The 15,013-nt window shown below is 42.3% G+C and overlaps 1 long non-coding RNA gene across 1 annotated transcript; it reads right to left on the bottom strand.

Moving 5' to 3' along the window:
* Window positions 1-494: 494 nt before the first annotated feature.
* Window positions 495-8,257, bottom strand: LOC146177508 (uncharacterized). Its single transcript, XR_014701326.1, has 3 exons — window positions 7,943-8,257; window positions 5,681-5,830; window positions 495-835 (listed from the first exon to the last, which is right to left on the bottom strand). It is a non-coding gene; the product is annotated as an uncharacterized LOC146177508 (long non-coding RNA).
* Window positions 8,258-15,013: the final 6,756 nt, after the last annotated feature.

Genomic DNA, 15,013 nt, shown 5'->3' with positions numbered 1-15,013 from the left:
AAGATTGGTCCAGTGTTCAACCAAGCTGGAGCCACCAATGTAGGCACAATATTAGACTTTCCATTCATGCACCATGATTCTTGCCAATACTGTCCAGCATTATACCATCATTGTATTACCAATATTTGTTTAATACCAGCTATTCCATTGATGGCCCATTGTCAATGCCAATATCATACCAATGGTTAGCCATTGCAGGTGCACTGGCTACTCCATTCATGCCGCATATTGTCGATACCAATATTAATCCAATGGTTTATGGGTACACCGGCTACTCCATTCATGTGCCATTGATGATGTCAAGATTACACATTTTGTGGCACTGCCTGTGCAGGCCATAAAATGCAGCCTTTTTCATTCTAGCCATATTCGCGACAGCACATCGAACTTGCTGGGACAATAATGGCCTTTCAAATAGGAGTGGCCATAAAAATTCAAATTGTTGCTCATGAGAAACCAGTAGATATTCACAAAACAAGGGCATGGTTCACAAAAAGATAATATTTATTGCAATTGTTACTATAGACGGCAGTTGTTACTAGCCAGTGCTGAGGGCACACACAGCAGCAGTTAGCGGGGCAGTGGCAGGGTTGGTCAGGGCAGGGCGGGCTCTCGGGAAGTGGAAGGGGCCAGGGAGCTGGAGGGCACACTCATAGGCGTAGTGAGGGGGCTGACCCTGCAATTGCATTAACAGGTGGCACGCCTGGTTCGCCAGGGGAGGTTTCAGCATAACGCCTTTTTCTTCCACCCCCCCTGTCACAGGAACCAGGCAGCCACCTGCGAATAAATGCGTGTGCCTCCAAATCGTCCACCCCAACTTTTTCGCAAATGGCACCTGCACAAAAACAATGAGGAACCAAAATTTACAACACTATCACGAGGCATATAAAATCGCGCGCATTATTTTAGGAAGATGTAGAAAATTCCAGGATTCATGTACCAAAATTTATGGTCAATGAGAAACACTATACTGATGAGTTCCAGATTAGTTTCAGCTGCCTTGGGTTTATTAGGATGAAAGACGCACATACATTGCATAGCATGTGCCCTGTTGCATTTTGATCGCCTCCACAGCAATACGGCTGAGACAGCCAGTGTTTCATCCCACACTAGGAATTAGTGCTTGATTATCGGCTGTCTCCGCATATGACTGGCGCGCTAGTTTTTTGCCGCTCCTACGCTTTCTGCGATGTGCAAACAGTTTATACTAACAATCGTTACCAAGAGAATGTTCGGCGACCATTTTCATTTTTTTTAAATGGCTAGATATAATATACACAAGCGATCTAAGCCCACGACTGCTGCACTGGCCGCTGGTTAGCTGATATACGCTTTTGACTGGTTTTGTGGGTAGTTCACTTAAACGGGAGCTCACTTAAACGGGTAGCTCACAGGTGCATCATTTTTACACATATACTGCTTGTCCAAGCAAATTTGATCCAAGGGATAAAAAAAACATTTCGGAGGCAGGCAAAGGAAACCAGATATATATTGCTGGAAGCTACCTTGAGCGCCATAGAAAAGGTTTTGTTTGGAATCCTTATTGACATTATTTACCTAAATTACTGATTAATGACTTACACAATAAATGGTGTTGCTACTTTGAAGAGTACCGGCACAATCCACGTTTGATTATTTGTGATAAAGAACCCTCACGTCTGCATTTTGAACGCCAGATACAATAGGAAACTACGAAAATACAGAAATCTGATTCCCGGACAATACAATTGAGGACTTGGCTTGGCTCGACAGCCCTGTGTAGCGTTAGACCTACAAGTTGCCTATGGTTTCTTCGTCCGCGCCAGCACATCGTCCAACAAGACTGTATTTGTATTTTACAGCTGAAAAATACTGTTAAACTAATTTATATCCTTACCGCTTTGTAGTCATTATCCGCATTGCAAAGTTCGGCGCGCTCATTGTAACTCGAGCCTTCATGTGCGCCAAAGGGCCGACGCGAAGCAACCATCGCCAGCATATCACCCTTACTCATGCATGGGGCTAGCAATCTTAGCGGCAGGTTGTTTTGTCCGCTCAAAATCATGTTGTGAGCAGCACAGTTGAGGTGCGCGAATGGGCTGGTAACGGTTTCGGTATCTACATAACCCGGAATTTATCTACAGCTGGAAAAAAAGGTACACATGAGGTTTCTAACCGCAAATATTGAAACAGGGGTTTCCGAACGTGCTCACCGACTCTGTAAGTCCTATTTATTGTCTAAAGTGAATATTTAGTACTTGAAGCGAATAACCTCACTTCCCCACGTACAAAATAAAAATTTTCTGCGCTGTCCTTAGTGGCTGCCAGCAATGCACCACCGGTTTCCATCGTCTGTTTCTAATGGTTTATTTATAACCCTTGGCTCAAGCTATGGGGCGCAGCAGGTGTAATGTAGCTTGAATAAAACCTGCAAGAGATCATATATATGGGTAGATTTGTAAGGTTTACAGATTTCACTTACAAATTCTACAAGAATCGCGTCACTGCGGCCTTTCTTTAAAATTGACACGTAATAGCGCTATATTCGTGGCTAAAATAAAGTAATCAACGCATTAATTCAGCTTAGCAAATGCAGCTGTAACAGAAAGTGAGGGCTGGCTACACCTAAGGTGTGCCTAGCTTTCTAATTTTCTTAGATGGCACAACCGTTCGAAATATGGAATATTAAAAAAAGCCTTTGATATTGGCTTTCTCACAGCGTATTATGGGTGCCTTAGATAAGAAATATAATCGAGGTCCCATGGCCATCTTTCGTTTCCAATGAAATTCTTATATGTGGTGTGCAAGTATCTAGACACAAAAGAATTAACCTTAGTTTTTCAAGATACGCGTAGTTTCCTCGAAAAAAAAACAATTTTATGGTATATCTCTAGAGGTAGAAAACGCTGTTTTTGCCATTTCAAAATGTTGCAAGTTTGGATACCATGATTTTGTCATCTGCTCTTTTTTACTCACTAAATATATGCATGTTTTATATTTACAAACACTATTAGAAAGCTATTTTGTTTTTGCATTTGTGTTATTAAAAAATCGCAAACTTTTCTTCAGGAGCGATACGCTGCAAAAATATTCATTTTTAACCTTATGTACTGGCATATGATGCATTAGGTTGGTTGCACTAAATATGTTTTCACTTCCTGACGCATGTTCTTAATTCCAGGCAGTATCTGGAGCTCCAGACCACTAGGTGTGTTCTCCACAACGCATCAAAATTGCTCAGAATTCGAAAACAGCAGTAAAGGGCAAATTTGCTGCAATTAAAAAAAGATCATCTTCGATTTTCATTCAAATCCCTCTCAAAAATCTTCAGTACCTCAAAAATATTACGGACTAAAAAGTGTTGCGTTATACTGTTTAAAAATATAACAATAAATATTAAACCGAGTGCTTGTGCTGATAATGGCCAAACTCAGCCTGCATTCTTGCAAGATGCAATAATATCTTGGCACAGAAACTATTTTTCTACATTATCTAGGTTCCATTCTTTATTTGTGAAAAAATTTGAAGCTCTAGATTTGTGTGTGTATCTGCATATTATTTTGAAATTGGACAAAAGTAAGAAAATGGTAAAATAAGGAATACTGATAAGAATTGAAGAAACGGCCGCAACATCAATTTTTATCAAAATCTGTGGAAACAGTGCAAAGTACTTTGTTAATTTTAGTCAGTAAATATATTGAATTCTGCAAAATGTAATATTAGAAATATAAAAATGCTTGTTTTTGTTCTATAGATGTGCTTATATGGCTCCCCCTTATGGAATAGGCATCAAAACTTCAATTTAGTATTTGCTTAATTTAGTTACATTTTACCTTAAGTAAAATTTAAAACATTGTCAGCGCTTAACACCGTTTTTCTGCTTCTGGGACAAATACTTAATATAGCTTAAAATGGTATTATTTCACTATTTCTGCCAATTTCATGGCAGAACGCAAGTGAAGGCTGAACTTTTTCTCGGTCCGGCATTCTTTTTTATTGCTAGGTGCAATAGTATTCAATCTAGGTTATTAATATGTTATTCCATTTGTCAGCTTTGACCACCACTAACAATACTATATTTTTGAAGATGATTTTTCAATGTGTAACTTTTATAATTACAATCTTAAGCAAATCGCTTTCCAGCATAATACTTTTGGTGGCGTTACAGAGAACACACATAGCAGCTTAGAGCTCCAAATTCTGCCTTAAATTAACAATATGACCTGCGTAATAAACACAGAATATTTTAGTGCAAACAACGCAATGCGTCACGCCAGTATGTAAGGTTGAACATTAACATTTTTGTAGCGCGTTGTTCTTGAAGCAAAGTTTGCGATTTTTTACTAAATCAACTGCATCAATGAAACACACTTTTAATACTTCTTATACAAGTAAACGTTACCCAAATGCGGTGAGTAAAAAACAGTGGATGATAAAATTTTACGCAACCAGCCGGCCTCCAAACGTGCAACTTTTTGAAACGACAAAAACGGCGTTTTCCAGCTTTAGTGATAGGCGTTTTTTTTTTTTTCGAGAATACTGCGCCGCATCTGGCAAACCTAAGGGTCATTCCTTTGTGTCGAGACATTAGCCCACGACATATGAAAATTTAATTAAAAAAATGGTCATGGCACCACGATTACTGTTCCTGTCCGAAGACATCCATATTTGTTTTCATTTCGTCTCTTCAACAGGCTGGTTTAGCCAATGCGGTGAATAAAAATATCATCGCATATATTAAAGATTTTCGCGCTATATGTTATACCTAAAGCTACCTATATTGTCACAACTGTCATACATTATTTGTAGCTGAAACATCACAAAAGGGATTCGATTGCAAATTGTTCGCTAGTTAAATAGACGTACGAGATGACACACGTATACATTGTAGAATACAATTTAGGAAAGAGCAGATACAAACTACAGGCGAATAATGCTATGATATGGAGCATATGTATTACTCCGGTTAACAGTAAAAAAATCAACTTTTAACATATTAATATATTCGACAAACTATTGCATGCTCACATAGGAACACAATTAATGAGCTCATCCACGCATCTAATGTCTATGGGCATTAGACGTGTGGATGACTTCGTTTTATTCCAATTCGTGCGTCACTCAAAATAATTGAACGAGAAAAAAGTTAATGTCTACACAATTTTCAGTGAGTATACCACAAATTATACTAAGGTATTTCATATATGTCACATCACCTAGCAAGTGAAATGGGATAACAGAAGTAATCAGACTCTAACCCTGATCAGCATTTCGCTTTTGCGCCATCTTTGTAAGTTTTTAGGCAGGCTTTTCCACTGATTATCCTCTTCTTTATACCCCTGCCACCCACAAGACACAAATCTTCTGGGGGCACCGAACTGTTGGTTTTCGCACCAGTGATACAACTTAATCGATCCATTTATACGTAGAAAACACTCTCGATGCGCACCTAAAAAAATGAAAGCATGTATGTGTAGGCGAAATCATTCACCGGCGATTTAATATTATGATTTGAACAATAAAATCAAAGGATCACACTCGAAGGAACACAAAAGTGGTGGAGAGATAGGAATTGAAGCAATGAAAGGCGGTTGCTTTCTGCAAAAAGCCAATAGCAAGAGGTCCACCGTCTATAAGAATAGGCAATAAAAATAAGGCATATTTAAAGGTGCATGCAGCAGTTACAGTGATGCAGTGCTACCTTTTTTTAGGCAGGCTTTTCCGCTGATTTTCTTCTTCTTTATTGCCCTTCCAACCACAGGACACATATCTTCTGGGGGTTGTCGGTTTTCGCACCAGTGATACAACTCAATCGATCCACTTCTACGTAGAAAACGCTCCCGATGCGCATCTAAAAAAAATGAAAGCATGTATGTGCAGGCTAAATCATTCACACATGATAAAACAATATGATTTGAACAATGAAATCAAATGATCACACCCAGAGCAACAAGAAAGTGGTGTAGAGATATAAATTGAAGCAATGAAAGACGGTTGCTTACTGAACAAAGCCTATAGTAAGAGGTCCTAAGTCTATAAGAATGGGCAATAAATTAAGGCACGTTTATAGGTGCATGCAGGAGTTAAAGTTATGCAGTGTTACCTTTCTGTTTCACTGCAGTGATTGGTATAAATATTACAGCTATTGCTAGGCATCTCAGGTAACCCCATTGAAAACTTCATCCAAGGTACCGAGGAGCAGTGGCGTGTTATTTGCAGCTGTTAACGGAAAGACAGGCTATCCTATGAGTGCATGCGCATTTCCTCCTTTTTGTATACTTGAATAAAAGCGACTGAACAGTGAGTGTTGTAAGAGGTGCAGCGTCCCTAGGAATGGGGAACAAAATTAAGTTTTAGTAAACAGAGGTACAAAAAGAAGCAAATATGCCTGCAATAATAGCATGATGGCCTACCTTTTGATCAACAGCTGTAAACAAACTGTCACTAACAGTCGGTTCTTCAGATAGGCTTATCAATGCCAGAGCTTAAAGCTAAGAGCAATATGAGTAATGTTTATTGCGGTCACGGCCGTAAACAATTCTAGCGGAACACTCCATTACTGTAACTATTCAACCGTCCATTTATACATATCGTTCATTAAAGAACCATGCACATCATATTAAGTTGCTCTTTTCTACTCCCAAATGATTTCCTATAGAATTAGAATACGTGGATCGCTGCTTCGGTTTCAACATTCTTGCACGATGGCTATGGCGTGCACTTCATGCATACGGTACGGCACGTGACGTACAGTACTCACGGATTGAAATAGGACACTCGGAGCGCGTGGCCGTCGCTGCATGCAGCGCCGCCCGGGGATGCTCATGGAACCAAGGTGCTGCATTGTGGTATAGCTCGAGGGGGAGAACATCTAAGAAGCAGAACTGCTCCTTCCGGTCGCCAATAAGCCGGCCTGTTTACCACACTGCCTTGCATTCAGCGACGGCCACGCGCTCCGAATGTCCTATTTCAATCCGTGAGTACTGTACAAAGAGCTGTAATTGCCGAACAGGCGGATCTGACGTCCTGTCCCATTTCGCCTGAAAGTGCGCGCCGTCATCGAGTGCTTCGCGAGCAATATATTTCGGACGATATGGTTGCCTCATACCGGCCGTCAATGTTTTGTACATTGTGTCCCGCGTGCACGTTGTTTACTTTGCAGTGACAGGGACGCAGTGCACACACGGCTGATGTGCCTTTTTGCTTGTATTGTTATTTTCCCCCGCCCTCGAAGCGCGTCTGCGAAATCGCTCTCCTATTGTCGCCGCTTTCTGATAACGCCCTCACCTGAAGGCACGTGCTCAGAAGGGGGGCGTCGATTAAGAAAATTTTGAAAAGGGGCTCACTTGCGCTGTTCACGGCTTTCAATTCCTCAATATGATATTAACCATTATAAAAGTGGAGGTTCATTATGACTTAATTATAGCCTAGTCATCAAGCGGCATCACGCACATGTCTGCCCCACTGTAAAATTCGCTTGCACAGACGGCACGAACAGTTTTCAAAACTTCGTCTGTACATCTGAAAACAAAAAACTGCCCTTAACTCTTAACAAAATCCAAAAACTGTGTGAACATGGCTTCCTGCGCGCAGAAGAGAGGCTGTCCAAAATATATGTACAAAGCCGGGCGCATAGTATCTGGTTACTAATTGATTGCGGCGCGCTGCACAGTCAGAAAACTGCGCAAATGGCTGCCTGCAGTGTTCTGTCACGTGTTGGTGGCATACACACCTGTTACGCACGGCTCCTCTATTTTCGGCGCAAATGCTATTCATATCGCAGCCAGCAAATAAGTCCACGCACTTGCTTGCATGTAACCCGGAGGAAAATTCGCTTAGTTCTTGAAGTCATGCTTCGCGCAGTTGTTTCGAGGAGAATACGGAAAGAGAACATTTGGGACTGGTAGGAGATTATATAGAACCAATTATGAAGCAATGGCATGCTGCAAAGATATATACTCACGGTCTAAGATGACGGCGTTCACTGAGTCTGATAATGCCGATGGTATCCCGCCGTTGCTGTAATCCGTACTCCGGCGACATTTCACAGCTCAGCTATTCACTGATATGTAGCAAGCACCAACCGGAGCACATGGACATGTATAGGCGCAAGAGAAAATTATGCACAGCACGATGAAAAAGAAAATTAATGAGGGAAGAAATTAAAGAAAGGTTTAAGAAGCTGTCACAAGTCTTGTAGCGTCTCCAACAAGCTCTGAAATGAACGCTTCGGGAGGAGGCCGCACAGCAGCGCAGCTGGGGATGCTGTCTGTTGTGTCTTGCACGTAGACGCGTAGGCGAGGGGGAACAACGACCCGCTCAACCAGCGCGTGATTCCCGCCGCGGTGTTGTGTTCGCAAGGGCTGCGCGTGGGAACGAAGGACCAACGACCCTCTCAACATTCCATTCCTCCTGTACCCAGCCCTCTTCTGCTTGCACCGGCCAGCCGTGACTTCGGACCGTGCCGATGAGCGGCCGCCAGCGCGCACCGCTCGAGTCGACTTCTAATAAATAGTTTTGTTTTGTGTGTTCGCAAACCCCTCTCAACATTCCATTCCTCCTGTACCCAGCCCTCTTCTGCTTGCACCGGCCAGCCGTGACTTCGGACCGTGCCGATGAGCGGCCGCCAGCGCGCACCGCTCGAGTCGACTTCTAATAAATAGTTTTGTTTTGTGTGTTCGCAAACGGCACCGGCCAGCCGTGACTTCGGACCGTGCCGATGAGCGGCCGCCAGCGCGCACCGCTCGAGTCGACTTCTAATAAATAGTTTTGTTTTGTGTGTTCGCAAACGCATTGTTTCTTCAAGCCAACCACGGACGAACATTTTCTAAAAAAATAGAAAGCCTCCCCATCTACCATCCACATTGTTGCGTAAATCCATACAGCTGGTGCATCGACAAATGCGCGCGTCCCCTCCCTTTCGCCACCTATGATCGAACAAAGGATGGTCGTTCGACCTTTTATATTTACTTCAAAATATTATATACTGTTGCGTGATGACTGATTAATAATGTCAAAGAGGCGGAGTTCCGAGCTTCTCTTTTATTCTGGCCAACTTTGGTTATAGATTATACAAATTATGCTCAAGTTAGCTAGCTGAAAATGATCCGACTGAATATATATATGTTTTTATTTGTATTCAGTTAATGTTCGCTTTTCGGGTATGAGTAGATGTTTTTATAAAAATTCTAAACTTCGGCCCAGGAAACGAAAATTTTCCTAATTTGCAGGCCTTTATTTCAGAAAAGGTTCATGGTAGAGCAGCAATAATTCCACAATATGTTCTCAGCATAATTATCCGCAAACAGCTAACGCTCATATTTTTATGACATTTGGATACAGAGATACGATCGCGCTAATTTACAGAAAACAGCGAACATTGAAAATTTTTAGGAAAACAAAAACAGTTTTCACATTGTTTAAACTTTTTCCACCTATTCTACACTACCTCAGCTTTCAAAACCATTAAAACACCTTGCATAATTTTGTTGCGCAAGTAATTATGGCCACATCGATAAAGCCTTTGTCCAATTATAGCGCACCGCGCTGTTCTGAACATTCTACGGAATTTGTGAATTGTTCAAGGTTTTTAAATTTTGGCATATAATTTTGTAACAGGGAGAAATATATTTACAAAAGAGGATTAAAGATATATACATTGAGGAACAGCCAAGGAGCCAGGCTACGAGGGCCGCCCATTCGACACACTTCTTTTTCTTAATCTTCCACAAACGAGCGCGCCACTTCGTCCTCATCATTCTCCAACTGTAACAATATTTCTTCGCTCATGTTTTGTCTCGACTTCGCAAATCGACGGTGACAGACACAGCAATGAATGATTCAGAATCAATTTTGTGCGCGTCGAGGTCCAGAAGCGCTGTGGCATCAGGCAATACACAGACGTTTTTCGCAATCCCCTTCACCTTAACGCGGATTGCACAAAAAGACGATAACGTTCAATGAGCAAGCAACGTATTCCAAATCATTTTAGTAGAATGAAAGAATTGGAAAGGGCATGGAAAACTGCCTCATTAAAGCAGTGTTTGTAGGCTGCATTCGTTTTTTCGAATGACTCGACAGCGCACATTATTTTCATTCCTGTACAGTTTTTTTTTTTATTCCTTTGCCACCGCCTAGCGCGGTTGGAATGGTCAAACTCTAAACTAATAGGCGGAAAAAACTATTTTTTTTTGTTTATTGGCGATATATATGTTGTGCGCCATATAAATGTACCGGGGCCTTCATGCTCGCGGTCTGCACGAAAAACTGTCATTTTTTTTACCACCGTGTGAATGCCCAAAACTAAAATGGTAACCTCGCGAGTCTTCCGGCTTTTCATTTTCCAGTGATTGCGTCTAGAAAGTACACACATCGTATTCGGTCCTTTCTCCAGGTAAACAGACGATGCTGCGCGTAGTTCCTTATGGATAATACAAAAGCACTAGAACAAAAACATCGCTGAGAAAATGGTCATTTGTTACTTCAACTTGAGGCAACGTTTTCCTTCTCGGCAATGAAAAAGCTACCTTCTAATCACTAATTTAATGTCACATGAACATGCTATGGCGACACGATTTCGTTTTTATGCGCGTTCTCACTGACAACTGGATTTGTACTATAGGTTACGTATAGATGCAGGGATGTAATCGGCGTCCAATACAGGCATATTGGGTCGTGAGTGCTAGCCGGTCTGGGGTATACATATGTGGTCGCACGGTCGTGCTATCATTAGATATAATTGTGCGACAAACGTATGCGCCTGCGACGAAATCTGCATGCATGCCAATAGGCTAAAACCATAAACACATATAGCTGACCCCCAAAGGTGCGCCGCATATGAGCGCACCGAAAAGTCGAATCCAGACAGTTGCAGCGGTACGTGCTTGAATGCGTTATAGTAATTGTCGTCCCGTACGTGGTACTTGGTGAGGTCCGAACGATCGGCTGAAATGTTGTCGGAATTAAATGCTGCGGTTTGGCGTCCAGCGCACGTGTATTCAACCATAAAAATGGAGAATTTGTTTTGATTGAATGGTCAACGGAAAATATTCACTTCGGCAGCCCATTAAAGCTGCGTTTTTAGGATGGCAATGACATTTGCGAGATCAGGGGAAAAAGTGGTCCATCGTGGGCAGTTTTCATACAGGGATAGCTAATACTGGAAAAACACAAGACAAATTGCAATGGTCCATTACAGCCAGTTTAAAACAACGGAACGGTCAACGTCAGAAGAACACAGGACACCTGGGTCTATTGTAGAAAAACTGAACGGGCAACGCCGGAAGAACACGGGGCAACATGGTCCATTGTAGCCAGTTTTAAAAAAGGAACGGCCAACGACGGCGGAACACAGGACAACTTGGTCCATTGTAGCCATCTTTAAAAAACTGAACATCCAATACTGGAAGAACAGCGGATAACATTGTCCATTGTAGCCATGTTTAAAAACCGGAACATCCAATGCCGGAAGAACACAGGACAACTTGGTCCATTGTAGCCAGTTTTAAAAAACGGAAAACCCAATGACGGAGGAAGGCAGGACAGCTTGGCCCATTATAGCCAGTTTTAAATCCCGTGCGACCATTATTGGAGGAACAACGGCAATCTTGGTCCAACATAGACATTCTGTATGTACGGCAGTGCCAATATCGGGAACTCACTGTACATCTTGGCCCAAGCTAGCCAGTGTTGGCTACTGGCAGCGCCAACACTGGGAGAGCACTGGCTAGACTGGGCCATTGTTGGACATTGTGTTGACTGGCATGTCCTATGTTGGGAGCATGCTGGTTAGGCTGGCCCAATGTAGGGCCACTGCTTGCCGTCGTACTTACAACATTGGCCCAATGCTTTGTGCTGCCTGGGATCTTCCTCCCTTCACTTACGGCGCAGTTGTGGTGTCCACAGAAAAACAAGTGAGACCGTTACCGTGCCTTTCCTTTCCTGTAAATAAATCAGTTTTCTTTAATAAAATCCCTTCCCTTACGGCGCGGTTGAGGCGTCCACATAAAACAAGTGAGACAATTATCGCGCATTTCCCTTACTATAAATCCATCTAGTCGAACCTAAATCCAGCGTTCCTTTTAACGCATCGGAATTCACGGGTGTTCTACAATTCGTTTACAGAGAAGGAAAGCGCACTACCTGTCATCGGTGGAATCTCGCTGACACATCTCGCGGACAATTTTTCATAAGGAGTTCACAAAATGAGGACGGCATAGTATCTGCCACCCTTGCTTCTGCAGACACCTAATTTTTTTATTTATATGAAGGGAAAGGCGCGGTAACTGTCTCACTTGTTTTCTGTGGACACCGCAACCGCGCCGTAAGGGAAGGGAGGAATGTGGGGGTGAAAGTGGAGAGAGAGAAAGAGGAGCTGTAGTGGAGGGCTACGGGGTAATTTCGACCACCTGGGGATCTTTAACGTGCGCTGACATCGCACAGCACACGGACGCCTCTTCGTTTCGCCTCCATCGAAACGCAGCCGCAGAGGTTGGGTTCGAACCCGGGTACTCCGGCACAGTAGTCGGGCGTCTTACCCATTCATTAGACTACAAGTTTCCTCCGGTAAACTTATCCCCAGTAATTTTTGTGTTTCCGTGCTGAATGACACATTCGTTGAAAGCTTTTCCTCCCTTTCAAGCGTTAATCTGCCTTACATACAGCACCACAGGTTCCCGACAATGCCACCTATAACAATCGATCCACCTGGCGTAGCCAAATTAACTGACTCTTTAAAAAATGATTCTTCACCTGGTTTCGATGCGATTAGCGCTAAATTCTTAAAAATACTTGTGTTTATAGTTCAGTTATACTAACCAAACTTTTTCAACAGTCACTCGACACAGCAAGCCTTCCTAACACCTGGAAAATTGGGAAGGTGGTTCCAATTCACAAGTCCGGTGGTAAGCACTCCCCTCAAAACTTTCGTCCCATTTGGCTCCCATTTGGCAAATTACTAGAACATATCATTTTCAAGCATGTCGTTACCTTTCTCGATGAGAATTCATTTTTCACACCTGCGCAACATGGTTTTCGTCAAACATACTCATGTGAAACTCAATTACTTGCCTTTACGGATAAGCTATACCGCATACTTGACAACTCATCGTTCGATGACTGCATTTTTTGGATTTTTCCAAAGCTTTTGATAAGGTATGTCATAAATTGCTGCTACATAAATTGAGCCATCTTAATCTCAATCCTAACGTCTTCGACTGGATTAAATCTTTCCTTCTTAACCTTTGGCAATTTGTACATGCTAATGACACTAATTCTCCAATTACTAATGTGCTATCTGGTGTTCCACAGGGATCGGTCCTCTTACCCCTCCTATTCTTAATTTATATTAATGACATTCCTTCTACAATATCCTCTAACATTCACCTTTTTGCTGACGATTGTGTAATATTTCGGGAAATAAATAACGTTAACGATAATGACACTTTCCAGTCAGACCTCAATTTGGTGTCAGACTGGTGCAATGCATGGAATATGGAATTAAACATTAATAAATGTAAAGTTTTGCGTGTTTCCTGTGCATCTAACGCTCTTCCTTCATATTATCTTAATGGCACTCCTCTTGACTGGGTAAAAACATACAAGTACCTAGGTATTCATATCACTCAAAATTTACCATGGTCTATTCATATTGACTACGTTATTAATAACGCTAACCGCATGTTAGGATACCTACGTCGGAATGTCTCTGCCGCTCCCTCATCTTTTAAGCTTTTACTGTATAAAACACTTATACGTCCTAAACTTGAATATACCCTTACAAAAATGAGTTTTGAAACTCTATTGTTGGACTATTGACCGCCTTTTGAATTTACTGAATTTCGATAGACATTCAACCCCAGCTGAATTTCAATCTTTACAGGGCCAACAGGATTTTCATTGTGTTCTACCCAATAGACTTTTTGTGCAATTTTTTCTATGTGCATTTTTTGTCAGTTTTCAACGTCACGAACAATTAGCGTGTACTGTTCATGCTGACCCATGTTTTAAGTAGTTTTAGGCACAAATGATAAGAGCATGATGTGACAATTTCGTTATGAATTTTTGGTCTCACTTGTAATCAACTATTGGCCACATTCTGCAAAGGGAAATATAAGAGCAGCATGCAGTTGCGTGCTCGTTCATGTTATATAAAAGTACATATTAGCGGTGCACGCTTAGCTCAAGCTTCGCAACACTGTAAATATGCCCTAAAAACTTCATGATGGCAAAGCCTCCACTAATTATGCAAATACATCGTTGAATGTCAATCAGAATCCGTAGTGGATCAGCTTCTGTATGTCGCAGAAGGTAACTTTAGTGGTAGGACATATTTTATATTTATCATAAAATAAGTTCAGTGAGTCATCATACTAACAAACAGGATCCTAATTGAACCTACCATGTAGGGCAGGACAGAGCTTTTTTAAACCAGTTCCAAAGTTCACTATATATATGCTTCAGGGTCTGACATTCTGCCCAAGCATAGGTATTTTTGCCCGTAGCTTATTGCCGCAAAATGAGGTGCAGTCTGCATTGGAATCCTCCACCGCTCTATGTCTTTGGAGAGTTTTACTGTAATTTCTTTCTTTTCTTTCCTCTCTTAAAGTGGACACCATGCTAAAATGAAGTCACTTTAAACATTGAGGGGTTCTAATAATCACCGATTGATCCCACGGATACCATAGAGTTAACACGCATAGCAAAAATATTCGCGTATGAAAAAAAAAGAGAAAAAAACAAGATTGCATGCGTCTTCTAACGGCGACTCTTCTTTTCAAAGAAGCATTCGGCCGCCGCCTTGCTCCTGTCCGCATCCCACTTCCCCCGTGCCCCGCGAACGGCGCCAGCATGTCCGGAGAGGTCGAGGGTCGCTTCCTGTCGGCTGGGGGGAAAAAGGGGGGGAGGGACGAGGGGTTGCTCCCGCTTGGTCTCCCCTCTCTGCCTTCTCCGTGGTTTGTTTTCGCGGTGATGACCTTGGCCTCAGCAGTCGCGCAGCGGGGGTGGCTGCTTTTCACTGAAGCTGTTCTTCTGCGCC

The sequence above is a fragment of the Amblyomma maculatum genome, chromosome 10 (assembly GCF_055883805.1).
Source record: "Amblyomma maculatum isolate TAMU_Amacu chromosome 10, ASM5588380v1, whole genome shotgun sequence".
Classification (NCBI taxonomy): Eukaryota; Metazoa; Arthropoda; class Arachnida; order Ixodida; family Ixodidae; genus Amblyomma; species Amblyomma maculatum.
This window is presented reverse-complemented; position numbering and strand designations above follow the sequence as displayed.